This window comes from Pelobates fuscus, chromosome 8 (genome assembly GCF_036172605.1).
Source record: "Pelobates fuscus isolate aPelFus1 chromosome 8, aPelFus1.pri, whole genome shotgun sequence".
Lineage (NCBI taxonomy): Eukaryota > Metazoa > Chordata > Amphibia > Anura > Pelobatidae > Pelobates > Pelobates fuscus.
In genome coordinates, this window is record NC_086324.1 from 84,156,072 (window position 1) to 84,177,644 (window position 21,573).

The following is a 21,573-nucleotide window of genomic DNA, read 5'->3' on the forward strand; positions in this document are numbered from 1 at the left end:
ATTTGGAATTACTACTAGATCAACTGGTGTAATTGATACTATCTGACCTAGAGGTCAATTCTCCCAAAGCCCCTTAATTCTATCATTTGTTGTGCTCTAAGTGATAAATGATCTGGTCTTCTCTCTCACAGAGAAAAAGACAGTGAGAATGACTCAAGTGTTTAACCATATCTGTACTGAATATTATCAATTGATACCTAGATCTACCTGGTAAGCAGGCATTTGATAGCTGCATACAGCTATCTACTAAACAGTTACCTCGTTTTGTTCCCAAAAATATGGCAATCTCACAAGGGTATCATTTAGGGAGTTATATACTAAATGGCTGCAAGATGCAGCCACAACACGGATTGGAATTGTATTTGCCCAAATTAAATTCCACAAAAAAACAAACAATGTCAGAATGTATGAAATGTATTAATTTCATCCAAAAACAAATGAACAAACGGACAAAATTTGGTTCAGACGAAATTAACATTTCGGCAGCTCCCAACTAAACTAACTATGGTAATGTTTAAAAAAACTGGAATATACAGAAACATACATATTTAGATAACTGTAAATGGTTTTAAACTTACTGTATAAATACAGGCTGATACGTAAAGTCTTTTGATTTTGTTCTGAGTTTAAAAAAATCCACCCAGACCCAAATTTGGAATTACTACTAGATCAACTGGTGTAATTGATACTATCTGACCTAGAGGTCAGTTCTCCCAAAGCCCCTTAATTCTATCATTTGTTGTGCTCTAAGTGATAAATGATCTGGTCTTCTCTCTCACAGAGAAAAAGACAGTGAGAATGACTCAAGTGTTTAAACATATCTGTACTGAATATTATCAATTGATACCTAGATCTACCTGGTAAGCAGGCATTTGATAGCTGCATACAGCTCAACTGTCAATCTGGGGCCACTAAAAATGCTGCCCTCAAGGAAAGCCCAAGGTATTGATTGATACCTGGGACTCAGTGGTGTATTTAACCCTGCTCACATCAAAACGTTAGGATGTGTCAATATGTGGCCAGTATTGTTAAGATGTAATGACACGTCCTAAACATGTTAAGGGGATAATTTAGTTTTGTTTGATATATAATCAAAATAAAATAAAACAAATTGAGTACCAAGGGGAGCATAGTCCACCTATGTGGTGCTATGAACTACTACTATAAAAATATTACTATGAAGTGGCAGAGACATGGTATAAGCAGGGTGTTGTAAAGAGCATGTCATTTTTCCACTGAGATTTCTGAGAGTATCATGAAGCCGGAAAGTTCATCTGAAATAAGCTGTGGAAATATAGTGCATTGATATGCACTCCCTGCATTTTACAATATTAGATGTATGCACCCAAGAGGTGTTGGCCAGAGTAATAAAAAGAAATACATTTTTCGGATATTAAATTATCGAAGCCTACATGGATTATACAGGAATGCAAAACAAATGCTAGAATCACAAAGAAGACAATGAAACCTGACCAATTTAGACTACTTTTGAGATTACAGACCTATTTCCTGAATAAGTTTTTGAGACTTGTTTGTGATTATAGACAGATTTCCTGAATATGGTTTTGAGACTTTTTTTTGTGATTACGGTACATAACTATTTCCTGCATACATTTTTGAGTTGGGTCAGACTGTAAATATTCATTAAAGCTCTAAAATGAGCTTTAGTTTTTTAACTCTTCTAAATAAATATATTTGAAAATCACGTGGATATAAACTGATTTTCTTCATGTTGTGTCAAAAAGTAGTAAGTAGAAACCAGTATCTTTAGTCAAATAAAATATCATCCAGACTGTGTTAACCACTGTTAAGGAAAATGCTTTTATCCATGACCACTTCTAGTTGAGACTCACTCCCACTCATACAACTAAGAACACATGTCCGCAATTGAAACATTTCTCTAAGCGAATATGGCATACTGTTAGCAAACTATCAATGCACATAGTAGTAATGTAGTAACAGAAACACATTACTTGACAGCTACTTTGAGCAGAGAATGGGACTTGGATCAAGATAGCGAAGAAAAGAAATAACTCAAGATATACACTGATAAGCCACAACATTAAAACCAGTAACAGGTGAAGTGAATAACATTGATTATATAATTACAATGGCATCTGTCAAGGGGTGAGGTATATCATGCAGCAAGTGAACAGTCAGTCCTTGCATTTCATGTGTTAGCAGAGAAAATGTCATATGAAAAGATATGAGTGACTTTGACAAAGGCCAAATAGTGATTTCTAGATGACTGGGTTACACCCATGACCATGTGGGTGTTTCTGGTCTGCAGTGGTTAGTATCTACCAAAATGCTGGTGAACCACCATTAAAGTCACGGGCATCCAAGGCTCATTGATGCACTTGGAGAGCAAAGACTAGATAATATGGTCCGATCACCTAGAAGAGCTACTGTAGCACAAATTGCTGAAAAACTTATTGCTGGCCATGATAGAATGGTGTCAGAACACACAGTGCATCACAGTATGCCACAGAGCAGTAAGAGTACCCACAATGTGGCTGATCAGTGTATTGGCACAAGCATATTTGCTTCAACAACAATCTAATGCACATTGCCAGATTAGCAAATAATAGCTTAAAAAATATTTTAGGGGCATCAATCACTGAAAAGGCAGAGATGAAAACACCGAATCAAATAAGTGCCCTCCAAATAAAACATAGGTAAGACCAGGAATTGCCCAAAACTAAAAGTATTCCATAAACAAAACAAAAAAGGCTAGGAGATGCTCAATTATATGTATTCCATATCCCTTTTGGATTCCGCAACTCAAAGAAGGGGGTCAGTATTTAAAAGGAATAATATGAACAAGAATAATAGATGAACATAAAAATATGTTGTAACATCTATGGTTGGCACATACATTATCCAGTATATTTTCAGCTTACACCCACATACAGAGGTTAACGTAGGAAGACAGCTATATAAGACACTACGCAAGGTAACACTTTGTACATCGTTCAAGCAGACAGCAAGTTAAAGAAGCTTTTGATGTTCAAATCTGTTGTTTCCCTTTTGTGAATACCTCTAAGTTAAAGCTTACTGGTGTGTATCTTAATTGCTAAATTTTAAAACAATATGTATAATAATTATTATTCAGGAATCTGCTAAATAAATGTCATATACATTTTAATATTCATATGAGCAGGAACATATCATGGTGTGCATTTTGTGATTGTGATAAAAGAAAGATAAAATGTCTATACTGTATAATGCATATAGTATGTTAAATTGCATACTTCTAGATTTGTCATTTAGAGGCTGAATTGGAAATTTCAGTTTGCCTAATTGTATTTGCAAAGTGCAGTAAGTAAATTAATTCCACTCGTTTCTGGCTTCACAAAACAAAACAGTGAGCACACTATTTATTTATTTTATTAAACAACTGAAAAGGAGGTTTATTGAAATTTTTAAAAATCTGCCTCTGAGCTTTCAAACTCGAGGGCAATTATCATGCAATTTACTTTTTCTCAAATGTTTGAATACTTAATTTGACCTCCAGTAAGCCCCCTGGACCTGTGCTTAGTCCCCTGCCACTCTTCATTCAGGTAGGTGACCAATAAATGTTGGTTAGTATGTAAAGGTTGTAATTGGCAGAGAGTGTGTCAAACATTATTGTCAGAGAATCCTTTTAAGTGCAGTGAAAGAAAAGTGGAGGTGGCCCAAAAACATGTTTCATTATGACCCTCTTTGTATTAGTTTAACCACTGACATGCCATTATATTTCTTTTTTTTTTTTTATTGCTATCAGACGAAGGACTTCTCTGAATTAGATTTGCCGGTCTTATTATCCATATGTATACACTGTTTTTACTAAATACCCATCATTTCAAATTTGGAATTTTTAACATGCAGTCTGCATTTATAGCATTGTGATTTTTGTTTTAACATATTTATGGATTCAAGCTGTGACCACATGTTAATCTACTATATAAAAGTTGTGCTTTTACCTTGACATTTGCACCGTCGTTATTCGGCATGTGCTATAAACCTTAAAACCTATAAACTTAAACAAGACACGGACACGTTTTATACTGTTGGAGTATAAAGTCCACAGCTTTATAAATTATTAAATATATGAATAAATTAACATATTTAGGGTCATTGTCATAACTGATGTTACTATCCCCCTGACAATGACCCTACCACTTGAACAATAAATAACATCCAAATAACAATAAACTTGAAACACCCGGCCTACCAAAGAGGCCCCATATCATAAGGATAACTGTAGGGGTGTACCCAGACACCCCTACACCCCCAGGTTCGTAGCCACCGAAGAGCTAGAACCTACCAACACTTGTTTCCGTCCGGCCTACTCCAGCCTAGACCTTGGCCTGTCCAGTTCCAATTCCACGAAAACTTCCAACTTAACTACGCCCTGTTCCCGCCGCTGTGACAAAGCGGAAAAATTGCCTCAAAACTAGGGAGGGTGGGTGGGACAACTAACAGGTAAGTGAGGTTCCGATTAGAATGGCCACTCTCTAAGATGGACGCTATTTAACTACCCATACCCCCCCCCCAAGCTCCATTAGCTTAATCCAGCCCCTTAACTAATTGCACTTGCCCACTCTCTGGCTCTGTCAAGGCCCACTCCCCCACTTTGTTGTTCCATGGGCTTCAGTAAAAACAAACTGTAAAACCCTGACAGAAATGGATTAAGATGTTATTCTGCCTTTGCCATTCTTGAAAGCAGATTGTAATGATATGTTAAAGTATATAAACCAAAAGAACGGTGCTCATAGGGGTAGAGTAATTAGTATCATAATTACAGAGTATATTTATCCCCCTCTAACCCTCTTAGATTAACTGACACAACTTGAGAAATAAGCCCTAGCTTACCAGTTATAGTTCTCACTGCCTTCCACATGCTGTCCATCATCATTCCTTTCCTTTCTGAGGCCCACAAAACTGCTTCTCATAGAGAAGCATTTGATTGCCCAATCAAGGGCTTAGAGGGCATGCGCACGAAGAGGGGAGGTCATTTAATCAAATTTATGCACATATTTAACATTATACCTAAGTCACATTTCTCCGGTGTGTAGCTAGTCCGCTACACAAAAGTGTAGATATTTGTTTTGTGTATCATTTCAATCAGAAAAGCTGCACATACAGATTCCTTGCTCCATACTGACTTCTAAAAAGTGGAATTTGTCATGGAGGTTGGAGTAACTATTTAATTATTGTATGCATCACTCTAGAACAGGCATCCTCAAACTCCAGCCCTCCAGATGTTGCTGAACTACAACTCCCATGATTCTATGAATGAAATAGATAGGATGTTGTAGTTCAGCAACATCTGGAGGGCTGGAGTTTGGGGGAGCCTGTAAAAGTGCCTTTGAAATTATACTTGTACCAGATACCAGTATTGTCCAAGTGTGTAAAAATAATAAAAAAAAAAGAAAAAAGAAAAATACAAAATGAATAATAAAAATTATAATTAAGTTTTGTTCTAGATTGTTCAAATTAATTTCTTTACATTTCAGATTTTGAATTTCATCAAAATAATATATTGTATGAGCAATCATGTTACAGAAAATTTAAAAAGTGAATGCACTCTTTTAACAGAAGAAGGCAAATTTATAAATATATAAAAATGGACTGAAAATAGATGGACGGGGGCATGGCTTGGCGCCGAACGAGTATGGCCCCCTGATTCAAGAGCTCCATACTCTGCTGCCCTAATTAGCCTCATTCCGCATTAACTAGGACCCCAAGGGTCAAATGAAGTGTCTACAGATGACCCCCTCAATATCCCGGACACAAGGAGAGGCTCCATCTGCATCCATCCGCAGCTACCTGCACACCCCGGGGGTATCCTTGCCTTGTAACATGAGGCCTTACACACAACGCCATCTTCCTCTGGCTCATCAGTGTCGGACGACAGCCAGCCATGGACTCCCACGCAATAGACCGCAATGCACCGGATTGGTATGCGCTATTTGCCTCACTCCCTAGAAACAAAACCTCCAGACAGTCCTGGCAGAGGTAACATCTACTCTCTGGACGGAGATCGCTACACTACGCACCTCACTGGTAGAATTAGAGGGGAGGGTGAAGGCCCTAGAAACTGCAGGCCCAGCAGCCGCATGTCCAGCAATGCACATCACAGATACACATACCAGACAGCTCACTCACCTGCAGCTCCATGTGGAAGATCTGGACAATAAGAGCTATAGTCACAACATTAGAGTGCAGGGGCTGCATGAATCGCAAGGCCCAGAAGATCTGAGGGAGAAGTTGATTCCAATGTTTAACCATTTCTCAACAGGCCTCCTAATGCATAACTATATATAGATAGAGCCAGAGGCGGCTCTAGACTTTATGAGGCCTTAGGTGAAACTCAAACATGAGGCCCCACTAACAAAAAAGTGAAACAAATAGAGTTCCAATACATGCACACTGTCACATATACACATTGGTGCACAGTTTACCTGTGTATGTGCCTGAAGGTATGTCTGACATAGAGTATACTTGTGTGTGGGAATGTATGTCTCTGTGAGCATGTTTGCGTTTTTGTCTAGGAACCTATGTGTATGGGGAAGCTGCTTGAAGTGTTTTGTGTGTATGGGGGTTTGCCTGTACCCTTTGTGCATTGTGTTCATGGCAAAGCTATGTTTCTTGACTGTGTGTTTATGATGAATGTCTTCAGCTGGTGACTGTGACAAGGTGAGTAAAGGGTTACCAGTGGCAGGGAGAGTGTGACAGGGCGAAGGGAGTATGACATGGTTTCTCTCTCACAACCCTCCTTCACAATGGACAGGAGGGGTTGTGAGAGAGAATGAGGGACAGGGAGTATGACATGGTTTGATGAGGGATTGTGACAGGGCGAGTGGAGGAAAGTGTGTCAGGGCAATTGTGGTTTTGTAGGAGGGACGAGTGTGACAGGATTAAGGGAGGTTAATGTGACAGGGTGAGTGTGGCAGAGTGAGAGCAGGTGAGTTTGGAGGGGGTGAGATTAACAGGATTAGGAGTGGTTAATGTGAGTGTGGATGCATGAAGAGGCTGACAGGGTGGGGGGTGATGACAGTGTAGGGGGGTGACAATGTGTGGGGAGGTGACAGTGTGAGGGGATGTTAACAGTGTGTCTGGGGAAGCGGTGTGTGTGACGGGGGTGATATTGTGTGTGTGAGAGGGTGATGGTGTGAGGAAGGGAGGGGGTGATGATGTGAGGGAGGGAGGGGGTGCTGATGAGAGGGGAGTGATGGTGAGAGGGAGGGGTGATGGTGAAAGGGAAGGGGGTAATGGTGAGAGGGAAGGGGGTGATGAGAGGGAGAGGGGGTGATGGTGAGAGATAGAGGGGGTGATGGTGAGAGGTAGAGGGGGTGATGGTGAGCGGGGGTGATGACAGGGAGAGGGGTGATGGTGACAAGGAGAGGGGTGATGGTGACAGGAAGAGGGGGTGATGGTGACATGGATGTGATGGTGTGGGGGGTGATGGTGAGAGGGAGAGGGGGTGATGGTGTGGGGGGTGATGGTGAAAGGGAGAAGGGGGATGATGGTGAGAGGTAGAGGGGTTAATTTGAGATGGGGTGATGTTGTGAGGGAGAGGGGCTGTTGTGACAGGGAGGGTGGGTGATTGTGACAGGGATGGGGGTGATGTGAAAGGGGGGTGATGGTGTGAGGGGGTGATGGTGAGGGAGGGGGTGATGTGAGAGGGAGTGGGTAATGGTGAGGTGGGTGAAGTTGAGGAAGGGGGGTTGATGTTGAGGGAGGGGGTTGATGGTGAGTGAGGGGGTGATGGTGAGGGAGGGGGTGATGTTGAGGGAGGGAGGTGATGCTGAGGGAGGGGGTTGATGGTGAGGGAGGAGGGTTGATGGTGAGGGAGGGGGGTTGATGGTGAGGCTCCCTGGTGGTTCGGTGGCCATTACATCCGGTCTGCAGCTCCGCCTCTGAGAACGTGGCCAAGAAGCGATGAGGTGCCCGTTGATGTATCTAGTCCAGGTTCTAGGGGAGCGTTAAAGTCACCTCCTAGTATTAGGGTACCTTCACATACAAAATTCTAATCAGGGCAGTTTGGACCTCCCCGATCTAGTTAAAAATCACCAGACCATCCACCTCCAGTGCATCATCGAATAGTCATTAGCTTCACCGGACAAACTTTGGATTGCCATAGGAGCTAGCTTCTCGGCGCTGCCTCTGCATACGCTCCTGTGGCAACCCCCAAGTCCGCCGACCAGACAGAATAGGGGCCACCCCACAATAGCTACCACCCTAAACATCTGGAGGAGACTATCTGCAGGACCGGACTTCTCACCACCAATTCCGCATAATCGACTCCGCTCGGATCATGACTAGCTTCGGACTACCACTATGCTGCAGGCACATACTTACAAATAGCAATATTACTCCACTCTCAGAACTGCCCATGCCAGAGCCCCCAGACCTGATGACAAGATTTAGATATCACCAACTAGTACACATACTCAATCAAGTGCCGAACCTAACTTCAGTCACAAGAACTCTGACCATGTTTGAGACGCTATGCACTCAACCCTCACCCCCACCCCATGCCATCTCACTGCTATATCGCCTTCTGATTACATCGCAAGATAACCAAACACTCCCAAACTTTGTTAGACACTGGGAGAGATACATTGACGCATAAATCGCAATAAATCATCCATCAGTACAAAATACCAGGAGTCTGGATACAAAATGATATCTCACTGGTATAAAACACCAGAGAAACTTGCCTCCATACACCAGAATGTTGGAGATGCAGCAAAGAACTGGACACACAGTTCCATATCTGGTGGACATTTCCCCAGATCCAACACTACTGGAGGGCGATACACTGGATAGTATCCATACTCACAGATGACTCGGTTGAGTTCTCCCTGGAGAACTACCTGCTCCACCTGACCCCCCTGCCGTTGGCTGCCTATAAAAAAAAAACAATCACTCCATATCTGATTAACACCATACGTAGCCTCATCCTGACCTTCTGGAAACAAGCCTCAGCCCCCTCCACTGAAGATTGGATCACTAGAGTGGAAGACATCAGGAGCATAGAGGAACTCATCCTGTCGGCAGGTGGGAGAAACCAAGTGTACCAGAAGATCTGGTGTCACTGGATGCAACGGCTAACAACTAGACAACCAAACCTAGAGTCTAATTCGTAACTTCCTGATACAGCAGAACCGACCTTATCCACACTTATCACAGACCCTACAGTAACACACAATACTAGACCAGGCTCCTCCTCACCCTGATGACCAAAGCAATGGATATGGGGTGGAGAGATGAGGGGGGGAAATACCCAACAACCTACCCAGCATACCCCCTTTCTTTTCTCCTCCTTCTTCTCCTTCTCTCTCCATCTCTCACTCCAACTTCTTCTCCTGCACCCTCTCTCTACCCGCCTCTTGATGCCCTCCCCCATTTTTTCTCTCTCACTCTAATCATTGCCTACCTACAGCCGTAGACCACTCAACCCCCCGATGCCATGCTCATCGCTACCAGTGGTAGACAGAAGGTGCTACGACTCTGGGGTTATTTCTACTTCCATTTTATCGTCTTTCATTTTCCCCCTCCAATATCTTCCTCAATAGTCCACCTGCCAATGAGCAACCAATTTACTAAACGACAGAGATGGTAGTAAACACCATAGCTTGCTACCCTCTCAATGTTCATACGGATTTATACAATAACTCGCTATAAATGATGTGACATACAATTGTGCTCATGTTTCAAATCTTCATTTTGTACTCTGTAATAACTCCACACTGGTTACTACCAATATTGTTTATTATTGTTTACAAACGTGACTCAATAAACACTTTTCTTGAATTAAAAGAAAAAAAAATACAAGATACATTCAAAACAGAATAAAGCTCTCTCTATACACAAAAATATTTACAAGATAGAATCCAACCCCATATTCAGCATGATGTCATATGTTCTGCTTTGAAAATTGGTTTAACTTAAATGCACAACATTGAAAGACATAAATTGATCGGGAATTCAGACTGTACACCTTTTTTGTTATTGAAATAAAATTACCCTCAATATCACAAACATGTGCTCTGTAATAATGTATGGCATGCACTATTACTAAAAAGCACACTGATTATAGTTATACAAAAAGAAGTACTCATGATTTCACAGTTATTTTCAGGAGAAATCCATTTTCCAAAATACAAAAATAAAGCCAGGAATTGATAAAATAAATTAGGTCCAGGCTCACAGGATTGCTGCAGGAAAGCAGGTTTATTGGAGCAAAAAAAATGTGAGTGCAGTATATTTCTATGTTACATTCAGCCATCTTAAAACAATGTACGTAATACTATTATTTTAATATTTAGATTTTGCATTTATAGTATTTATAAAGTTCTGTATTTATATTATTTATTATAGTCATTTAGCATTCATTGCATTGCTCCTCTCCAACAGTGACTAAATGGGAGTATAAGCATGATTTATTTCTGATCTCTGTATATACAATGAAGTTATATTAGTACTGATCTAACTGAATCAACAAATTATTAAAATAATTAAAATTGTATAGCTTTCTTTGCTAAATCACTGACAATGTTTGCATCGCACTTGGCTTTAACATGTTTTTAAGCTTCTGTTTTTGTATATGTTGTATAACATACCATTACTCAATATTAATACTAATGGCTGTTAAAAGCACTGAACAACTGATTGTGTTCAACTACTGCATTATATATTTCATGCATCCATTTATTTTTAACGTTTGTTGAAGGCAATAATTGCTTAAAATGTGTATTCTCATTGGACTACTGTGCATATCAAGTGTCACATTCAGTTGATAATTCCACTTTGTATAGTACAAGCACAAAATAAGCTTATTGATAGCCAAACCCAGAGTAATAATATGGTATTCCTGATCACCATCAACAGTTTTGATAATTAAATCAAGTGAAAACTGAAAAAACTGTATTTTAGTAAGCAATAAAGTAAAACAATCATAAAGGACCTCTTGGGGTGTATTGTAAAAGTAAGAAAGGGTGGACTGTTTATTGATATCTGCCTCATCGCATACAATTTTATTCAGCATCAATCAATACATTATTCCACACTATATTATGCATACTAGAGATTGAAAATACACTGAACAAAATTATAAACGCAACACTTTTGTTTTTGCCCCCCATTTTTCATGAGCTGAAGTCAAAGATCTAAGACTTTTTCTATGTACACAAAAGACCTATTTCTCTCAAATATTGTTTACAAAACTGTCTAAATCTGTGTTAGTGAGCACTTCTCCTTTGCCAAGATAATCCATCCACCTCACAGGTGTGGCATATCAAGATGCTGATAAGACAGCATGATTATTGCACAGGTGTGCCTTAGGCTGGGCACAATTAAAAGGCCACTCTAAAATGTGCAGTTTTACTGTATTGGAGGGAGGGCCCATGGTGGTCCAAAAAACAGTCAGAATCTGGTGTGACCACCATTTGCCTCACACGGTGCAACACATCTCCTTCACGAGTTGATCAGGTTGTTGATTGTGGCCTGTGGAATGTTGGTCCACTCCTCTTCAATGGCTGTGTGAAGTTGCTGGATATTGGCAAGACCTCGATTATGCTGTCGTATAAGCCGATCCAGAGCATCCCAAACATGCTCAATGGGTGACATGTCCAATGAGTATGCTGGCCATGCAAGAACAGGGATGTTTTCAGCTTCCAGGAATTGTGTACAAATCCTTGCAACATGGAACCGAGCATTACCATGCTGCAACATGAGGTGATGGTCGTGGATGAATGGCACAACAATGGGCCTCAGGATCTCGTAACGGTATCTCTGTGCATTCAAAATGCCATCAATAAAGTGTTTGTTGTCCATAACATACGCCTGCCACCATGGGCCACTCGATCCACAACATTAACATCAGCAAACTGCTCACTCACCCGACACCATACACGCTGTCTGCCATCTGCCCTGTGCAGTGAAAAACGGGATTCACCTGTGAAGAGAACACCTCTCTAAAGTGCCAGACACCATCGAATGTGAGCATTTGCCCACTCAAGTCGGTTAAAAATGACGAACTGCAGTCAGGTCGAGACCCCGATGAGGACGACGAGCAAGCAGATGAGCTTCCCTGAGACAGTTTATGACAGTTTGTGCAGAAATCCTTTGGGTATGCAAACCAATTGTTGCAGTACCTGTCTAGATGGCTGGTCTCAGACGATCTTGGAGGTGAAGATGCTGGATGTGGAGGTCCTGGGCTGGTGTTGTTACACGTGGTCTGCGGTTGTGAGGCCGGTTAGATGTACTGCCAAATTCTCTGAAACGCCTTTCAAGACGGCTTATGGTAAAGAAATGAACATTCAATTCACAGGCAACAGCTCTGGTGGACATTCCTGCAGTCAGCATGCCAATTGCTCCCTCAAAACTTGCAACATCTGTGGAATTGTGCAGTGTGATAAAACTGCACATGTTTAGAGTGGCTTTTTATAGTGGCCAGCCTAAGGCACACCTGTGCAATAATCATGTAGTCTAATCAGCATCTTGATATGCCACATCTGTGAGGTGGATGAATTATCTAAGCAAAGGAGAAGTGCTCACTAACACAGATTTAGACAGATTTGTGAACAATATTTGAGAGAAATAGGCCTTTTCTATACATAGAAAAAGTCTTAGATCTTTGAGTTCAGCTCATGAAAAATGGGGGCAAAAACAAAAGTGTTATGTTTATAATATTGTTCAGTGTATTTCCATTTCACTTAGTTGTCATTTTCCAAAAAGTGTATTTTAGTGAATACATCTCTTCATTCTCCCCAATGTTTTGTTGCTTATAGGAAAATGCCTTCATGAATATGTGCTTCAGAAAATAAGTTTCATGAGAATTGAAATGTGTGAACATTTGAACTCCATGAAATAGGTCCTTTAAACCCCTGAGCAACTATGAAGCATTTGAACAATTAAATGATTAACCCCTTAACGACCGAGGACGGTTCAGGACCATCATCTGCATTTTTGCGTTGCCGACCGATGACGGTCCTGAACCATCCTAACGGTCAGATGTACTTACCTGATCGCCGTCGTTCCCCCGGCGGCGATCGGCGGTGCTCCCGTTGTGTGGAGACTGCCTGCAGCCCAGACAGTCTCCCCATGGCGGATTAGGACCCCTGTGGCCATGTGATCACGCAACAGGGCGACCACATGGTCACAATAGGTGTCTGTGTATCTGCCTGCAGGGGGACTGTCTGTGCTGACAGGCAGTCTCCCTGCATGTGTAAAATCCTAAAAAAAAAATAAAGTTAAAGTTAATAAATAAAAATAATAATTATATATGTATATATATATATGATATATAGACATATATTAGACCTATATAATATACGTCTATATATCATATATATAATTTCATGCTAAGTGTATTTTTATATTAATATGTACATATATTAATATAAAAATACACTTATAAATAAATTACACACTTATATATATAATATATATAATAACTATATATATTGTATATATATATATTATAAAATACAAATAATAAGTAAATTAAATTAAATTAAAAAAATTAAAAATAATAATAAAAATTTAAAAAAAATTACATATCTATATGCAATTTTATTCTAACTGTATTTTGATATTAAAATATATATATATATATATATATATTTATATCAAAATACACTTAGAATGAAATTGTATATATATATATATATATATATATATCTATGTATATATAAATAAATAAATATAATACGAAATATACATATGTCCATATACAAAATTACATAAATAATTATTATAAATATACACGTAGACTTCAAATATATAAATATGCATATATATTTAAATTCGACGTGCATATTTATGTAATATTTTTACATAATTAAGTAATTTTATTAATTGCAATTTGAGGGACCTGCCTGCCAACCCAGGCCGAAATTCCAGAGAATTTAATTTGCTAGCACTGTATTTTACCCTGTAACTTTCTATGACACCCTAAAACCTGTACATGAGGGGTACCGTTTTACTCGGGAGACTTCACTGAACACAATTATTAGTGATTCAAAACAGCAAAACCTATCACAGCGATGATATTGTCAGTGAAAGTGACTTTGTTTCGCATTTTTCACACACAAACAGCACTTTTACTGATGATATAATTGTTGTGATATGTTTTCCTGTTTTGAAACACTAATATTTGTGTTCAAGAAAGTCTCCCGAGTATAACAGTACCCCCCATGTACAGATTTTATAGCGTTTTTGAAAGTTACAGGGTCAAATATATGGGTCAAATATCTTTACATTGAAAATGGCCAGGTTGGTTATGTTGCCTTTGAGAGCGTATGGTAGCCCAGGAATGAGAATTACCCCCATGATGGCATACCATTTGCAAAAGAAGACAACAAAAGGTATTGCAAATGGGGTATGTCCAGTCTTTTTTAGTAGCCACTTAGTCACAAACACTGGCCAAAATTAGCGTTCAATTTAGTTTTTTTGTTTTTTCACACAGAAAACAAATATGAACGCTAACTTTGGCCAGTGTTTGCGACTAGGTGGCTACTAAAAAAGACTGGACATACCCTATATTGAATACCCTGGTTTGTCTACTTTAAAAAAATATGTACATGTGGGGTGTTACAATGTCACTATTGATACATTTGAAAGAATATATGTTTTGAAATCGCAATATCCTACTTGTACCTATAACCCTATAACTTGCAAAAAAAAAGCAAAAAAGCAAGTAAACAGTGGGTATTTTAATACTCAGGACAATATTTTTAATCTATTTAGCAGTTTTTTTTATTCGCTTTTGTAGATGAGTAAAAGATTTTTCAAGTAAAAGTCAAAAAACATGTATTTTTTAAAATTTTCATCATATTTGTTTGTTTTTTAAAATTAAATTACATGAGATTATATAAATAATGGTATGTAAAGAAAGCCTTTTTTGTCCTGAAAAAAAACAATATATAATTTGTATAGGAACAGTAAATGAGAGAGCGGAAAATTACAGCTAAACACAAACACCACAAAAGTGTAAAAAGATGCCTGGTCGCAAATGTACAACATCGCAAAAACAGTCCAGTCCTTAAGGGGTTAAACAATTCTTATGTAGATGTTTACATTTGCTCAGTCATTTCCAAAATGTGTAAATAAATGAATACATAAATAAATAAATTATTGTAGTCACTTCCACTCATGCCGGCTTCTTAAAGAATTAAAAAACCTGCAAAGCTCATCCTCATACAAAAAGGAAATAAAGGAATTGTACAACCGAATAGCAAGAATCACGCACATAATAACTTGTAACTATATTTATTTTAGATAGCAAGGGAATGATGGATGAGATACCTCTGTGTACTAAGATCCACGAAAAGAGGGACAAAGCTATTTGTAACACATACGCACAATAACTTAAAAAGTATGAAAGTTTCCAGAATTTATAATAACTAATGAGCAGAGGGCCATGTCTATTTTAGTAATGTCACACATACTCTTAATAATAATAATAATAATAATAATAATAATAATAATTAATAGTGTTTAAATTCATCTAAACTTCCCTGACCTTCTTACAAGCAAACACAAGATAATGTATATTTAAGGGAGGGAGGTTCTGTTATATAACCTTGATGGTAACAATTTAAAAACACCACAGTGTTGGGACAGTATAATTACTAGACTCATCCCCATTTTTTGCAGAATAAAAGAGCAGTGATCTTTTAGTTTTTTTAGTGGAACTATACATCATTCTATTATGGGATAAATCAGTCCAATGGGACCAAGAGTGTTCTCAGATGACAACTTGATAAATGCTCTGGACAAGCTTATGTATTGCTCAATCCTAAATGCTTTACTATTTTTAAACCTATTTTTTAAACCTGAAGACATTATCATCATCCAAGTATAATCTTAACAATATATTTCACATGCAAGTTATGACAATCTATGACTACTGGTTGCAATGTATTCTTATTGTAAGAATGCAATATTATAATATTGAATTATCAATTTAGACTAAATAACCAGATTGGTTAGTGTGCCACATTGTAATAAGCAATATTATGTTGTCTGGTAATGAAAAGTACTGAGACCACAAAAACATTAATAGATATGAAAATGATCTAAAGCACATTATATAAAAAATGATCTAAAGCAAATTATATAATATTGTTATATATATTGGGATAAACCCCACCATTCCAGAGAGGTGGGCTTCCCAAGGATACTATAACAGTATATATATATATACACATATATATATATATATATATATATATATATATATATCTGTACTCTGTCAAACAAATATTCAATTTGTCGGCATATTGCAGAAAGTTGTACAAAATGCTAAGGAAATTGCTTTATCTACCCTGATGGAAATATATGGCAAAAAAAATAATTAAATATCAAATATCTTAAATCTTAAAAACGTGCAGAACATTATTCTTCATATAAATAAAATGTGTATTTCCTTTTTTTTTTTTTATTCTTTATTTTTGTAGTGCATAAGCTTATAACAGATGGTCGTGAGGTACCCCAAAGGCATTCCTCCAACACATTATAAACATTTCCGCATATGGGTACATGGGAAATCTAGCACAAGTTTTGTTTTGAGGTATTTCAAGCAATAAACAATAGAGGGTCTAAACAGCTGAATGTGTCTCTTAACTTAAGGTAACATCGCTGACATTTTTATTCAGCTAATTTTGAGCAACCTCAAGTAACATGCAGTCTGTGTAATACTGGCTTAGTCTAGCTTTTTTACAAATGTGGGTTACAAGTTTAAGATAAGGGTTACAGTAAATTCACCTAGTTAACATGAGACATACATTGCGCTGGCTGACTACATGAGAGAGGTGTGTCTAGGTAAACTAGTGCTGCACCTATGTGACATATTAAGCGATTGGGAGACATGACAGTAGTCTGACTACCCACAGGGCACTTCTCTAGATTATTAACTATTGTCAAAAGACATTTACTCAAGTGTTAACTTAGCTTGTGTATGCATTTTTCCCTTTGCTGTTGCTGACACTGGGAGCTTAGTATAACAGGTATTGAGAGTCCTGATAGCAGTCGCTTGGACATGTGGGCACCCCAACACCTCGGCGGGATGCAGCTGAACAGTCCTCTGTCAAGCTTTCTTGGAGGGTTAAGACCCTGGGTCAGTCCATGCATCGACGGGACTGCTTGTTGGTGTGAGGTAGCGTGGTGAGGATTGTCGCCATCTTGGGTGTTTGGAGCATTGTGGTAGTCTCTCATCTGCGTTTCCCCAGCGGGGCCCGCTTGTGTAATAACAGGCACATTCTGCGGGGCATTGCGCCGGGTCTCGGGGTGATTGTCGCTTCTCCAGTTCTGGGCGCCGCTGCAGGGTACGGGTTGCTTGGCGCTGGTTGTCGCATAGGCCAGGTGGTGCATGTACACTGCAGTGGTCTCTGCAGTCTGGTTCCCGCTCTTTCAGCTGCCGCCATCTTAGGTTGGGCCTTGGGCCTGCTCGGTGGTTTGGCAGTGTCTCCATGTGTGGCTTTGTGGCCAGGACCGGGATCAACCCCCCGGTCCAGAGGGGGGGGGGTCGGGACCGGATCTGCCGGTGTTCCGTTTGCTTGTCGGGTTCCGTTGGGCAGGATAGTGGAGTGGCGGCCGCCCACTCCACTCACCGCCAGGCAGGCCCCCCACCTGGTGCAGCAGGGACCTCTCCTCCGAGGGACTAGAACCCCAACGGCAAGCCTCTCCTCGGCTCCGGTAGCCCGTGTGCGTTGAGGGTCGTGGATGCTAAGCGTTTATTTCCTCCCATAACTGCCGATTAATGGGTCTATTAGGTCGTGTTGTGCGGGAGCTGGTCTCTCATGCGACCGCTCGGCTCGGCAGCCCGGCCCCGCCCCCTGTATTTCCTTTTTTTACAATTGTATTCAGTAAAAGAACCATAGCATAGCGCCCATGAAAATAATCAAAATTATTAAATCTGTTGCATTAAAGTGTAGGAGAGTTTAATCCTAATCGTATCTAATTGTTTATATAACGTTTCTGTAAATATGCATCACAAACAACTTTCTTCCATTAAAAATGTGTTCAGAACCTGTTAAATCATTCATCTTCATTGTATTTTTACTCATTGTACCTACTGCCCCATTCTATAACAAAACAAGGAGTAGAGTCAGCGCTAATCAGGAAGGCAGCAGTCCCAAACAAGGACTCCATCTAATGTCCCTGGAGATAAATAGACAAAGCAAGAGAATGGGGGATGGGTCTGCGCCACTGTGTACAACAGATAATGATATTAAGTCCAATGGGATCTATATCCTTCTGTCCAAAGTTCTACTTTATACGATATCCAGAAGATGTCAATGACATAGAGGATAATCCAATTTTATAAAAATGGAAGAGTTCTTACTTACAGTTGACAGAGCTTAATCCAGCTCTGGTGTGAATGGCTTGCAGCGGTATTATCCCCGCTTGCAGGATATACGGCAAGTGTTCTCTTCTATGTAGTGGCAGGTAACCAAGTTGGAAATAAAAATGGAAACAATAATGGTGCAGTATGTTCCACACATGCAATAAAAGATATAAAATATAATAGATAAACTCACATTCGATAGAGCTTCAGCCAGCTCTAGTTTGTTAGGCGTGCAGCGGTATAATCCCCGCTTATAGGATATGGGATGAGTGATCTTAACGCAAATATCAGTAGCTCGGAGAGAAGATAAAACAGCTATAGTGCTCTCAATAAAATCTTTAGTGATAAGATAAAATAATAAAATATACTCACAATATATAGGACAGACTAACTGCTCTATGTAACAGTGTAGGTGGTATAATCCCCACCTAGGATTCTTTGGAGTATTATATCCAGAAAATAAAAATAATAAAAGAAGTATACGGTATAAAATATATATAAAAGCCAGGTAGTAGTAAAAGATGATGGTTTCAACGTAAAAATGACCAAAATCTTTTTATTAACAGTATATAAAAGCAGTAAAAGTATCCAAACGCGTTTCACCAATATAAGGCTTTATCAATGGATAGCAAACATTTCAACCTGGCTGGTTAGAGTTTATATAGGTATAGAGATGATTTAAAATTGGCGCCAAAATTGTACAACCAATAGTAAAAGAGATAATTTTTGCACATATGTATGTGCAAAAATGATCTGTTTTACTATTGGTTGTACAATTTTGGCGCCAATTGAAGATTATGCTAGCTTTAGTGTACAGATAATCTTAATTTTAATAATGACAGGAGGCGAGTATTTTGCATAATCTTTCTTTACTATCTCCATAGCAGCAAAGAAAAGAGTGACATAACTTTTAACCAATCACAATGTAGAATAGGGTATAAGAGGTGTGACCTATGACATCATTTCCTCTTTAAAAATTGCGACATCACAAGGTAATAATGTAGAAAATAACAGAACAATAGAAAAGTCCATAAAACAAGAAACTGGAAACTCAATCAGAATAAATTGAACCGGAACAGGTAGAATGCAGATGAAGGCATCCCATTTTCAAACGATGGTCTCCCTAGACCTGATGATAAATATCCTGATGCGATGATGACGACATCTTGTATGGAGACTTTAATTATTCCGTGTGGCTTCTGTTTAAGCTGAAATGAGAGTATAAGGTGCGTTAGAGTCCAGAAATTATTGTCTAAAACAATGAGTGTCTGTCCCGTAATTCAACTCAATATTGTCTAATAAAATGTTAATAAACTAAACGTCCTCCTTTAATGGTGTTAAATAAGTATCCCACCCCAAACAGTATATATATATAGAACCATAAGTGAATGAAAATAAGGCATTGAAACAAGTGCTACCGAGTTAGGCATTATACCCCCATATGAGAGAGCCAAGTGTTATAAGTAGAAGTGAAGATGAAAGGGAGGGAAGAACGAAAGAGAACAGGGAGGGAAAATACTCGCCTCCTGTCATTATTACAATTAAGATTATCTGTACACTAAAGCTAGCATAATCTTCAATTTTATCACATGACAGGAGGCTTCGTATTTTGCAATTCCAACGCTGTGAAAGAAAAGAAAATGCCGGGTTATCAAGAGGATGAAAGTAGAATGTCCTAAAGGTAGATTCTCTGGTCCAGTCCACCGCTCATAAGATGTCCGAAAGGGACGCGCCTGCCGCATAATCGGAAGAGGCCACTGCCCCCTGCACGGAGTGTGCTCCGAAAGCTTGGTCAATACCGGCAAGGGATAATAGCCATCTAACCCATCTGGCCAGTGTAGTAACCGAAACCGGACCATAAGGGCGGACGTAAGAGATGAGAAGCTGATGAGTGGAAGGCTGCCGCAACGTCGCGGTGGCTTCCATGTATTGACGGAGGGTTGAGACCACGCAGAGTTGAGGGTCAGAAGGGAAGAAAGGGTAGAAAACCGAGTGAGAGTTGGACTTCGTGCGACGTGAGATCCGAAAGGTGACACCCGCCGGACAGAAGGTAAACGCGTTGGCGTCAAAGGCGCGTACGTCCGATACCCGTCGGAAAGAAACCAGACAGAGCAGGACGGTGAATTTTGAGGTAAGCTGGCGGAGTGACAGTTCCTCATTGGGAGGCCAATTTCGTAAGAATTGGAGGACCACACCAACGTCCCAAAGTCTAGAGTATTTGGGTTCTGGGGGGCGCCGTAGGCGCATGCCGCTGAGCAGTCTGCAAATGAGCGGGTCCTTACCAACAGGAGTCCCCTGAGTTGGAGTATGAGCCGCTGAGATGGCCGACCGTACCACGTTGATGGAACGGTATGATTTTCCGGCAGTGAAGAGTGAGGTCAGGAAATTCATGATGCAGTGAGTAGGTGCAGTAAAGGGATTGAGGTCCCGTCCCACACACCAACTTGTCCAGGAATGCCATGCTGATAAGTAGCACCTCCTTGTTCCTGGTGCCCATGAATCCCATACCAGGTCCTTAGTTTCCTGCGATATTTCCTCGGTTCTCCAGGAGCCCCGAACAGAGTCCAGGCCACAAGGGGCAAGCGTTCCTGCAGGACTAGTGGGTGAGGTAGGCCCAATGGGCTCCTGAGGATGGTTGGGGCATCTGGTAGGAGGAGGGGATCTTCGATTGAAAGTTCCAGAAGGTCCGGGTACCATGGCTGGCTCTGCCAGAGCGGCGTGATGAGAATTATTCTCACTCCCTGTAGACGGATCCGGTGAAGGACCCTCGTTATCATTGCAAAAGGAGGGAATGCGTAGGCACCGTCCCTTGGCCATTGTTGGAGAAATGCGTCCGTTGCGAGGCTCTCTGAGTCTGGGAGCCAGCTGAAGAAAACCTCTGTCTGTCGATTGTTGCTGGACGCAAATAGGTCTATGGAGAGAAGGCCCCTCTGTGCGTCCAGTAGCGCGAAAATATGAGGGTCTAGCTGCCAATCGCTGGCGTCCCGCCAGTGGCGTGAGTACCAATCCGCCGTCGTATTGGAGTCTCCTGGTAAGTGCTCTGCCAGCAAGGTGATGTTGCGTGGAAGGCATTAGTCGAAGATCTCTTTCGTGAGATCCGCCAGTGCTCGAGAATGAGTGCCTCCAAGGCGATTGATGTATCTGACCGCTGAGACGTTGTCCATGCGGAGTAGGATGCAGCAGTTGGATCGATCCTTTGCCAGGCTGCGAATGGCGAAGGACCCGGC

General features: G+C 40.2%; 1 protein-coding gene across 1 annotated transcript in view; it reads right to left on the reverse strand.

Annotated features, from left to right (window-relative positions):
* PTH2R (parathyroid hormone 2 receptor) overlaps positions 1-21,573 on the reverse strand; it is a 544,685-nt gene that overhangs the window by 86,850 nt on the left and 436,262 nt on the right. The gene's annotated exons all lie outside the window — the stretch shown is intronic.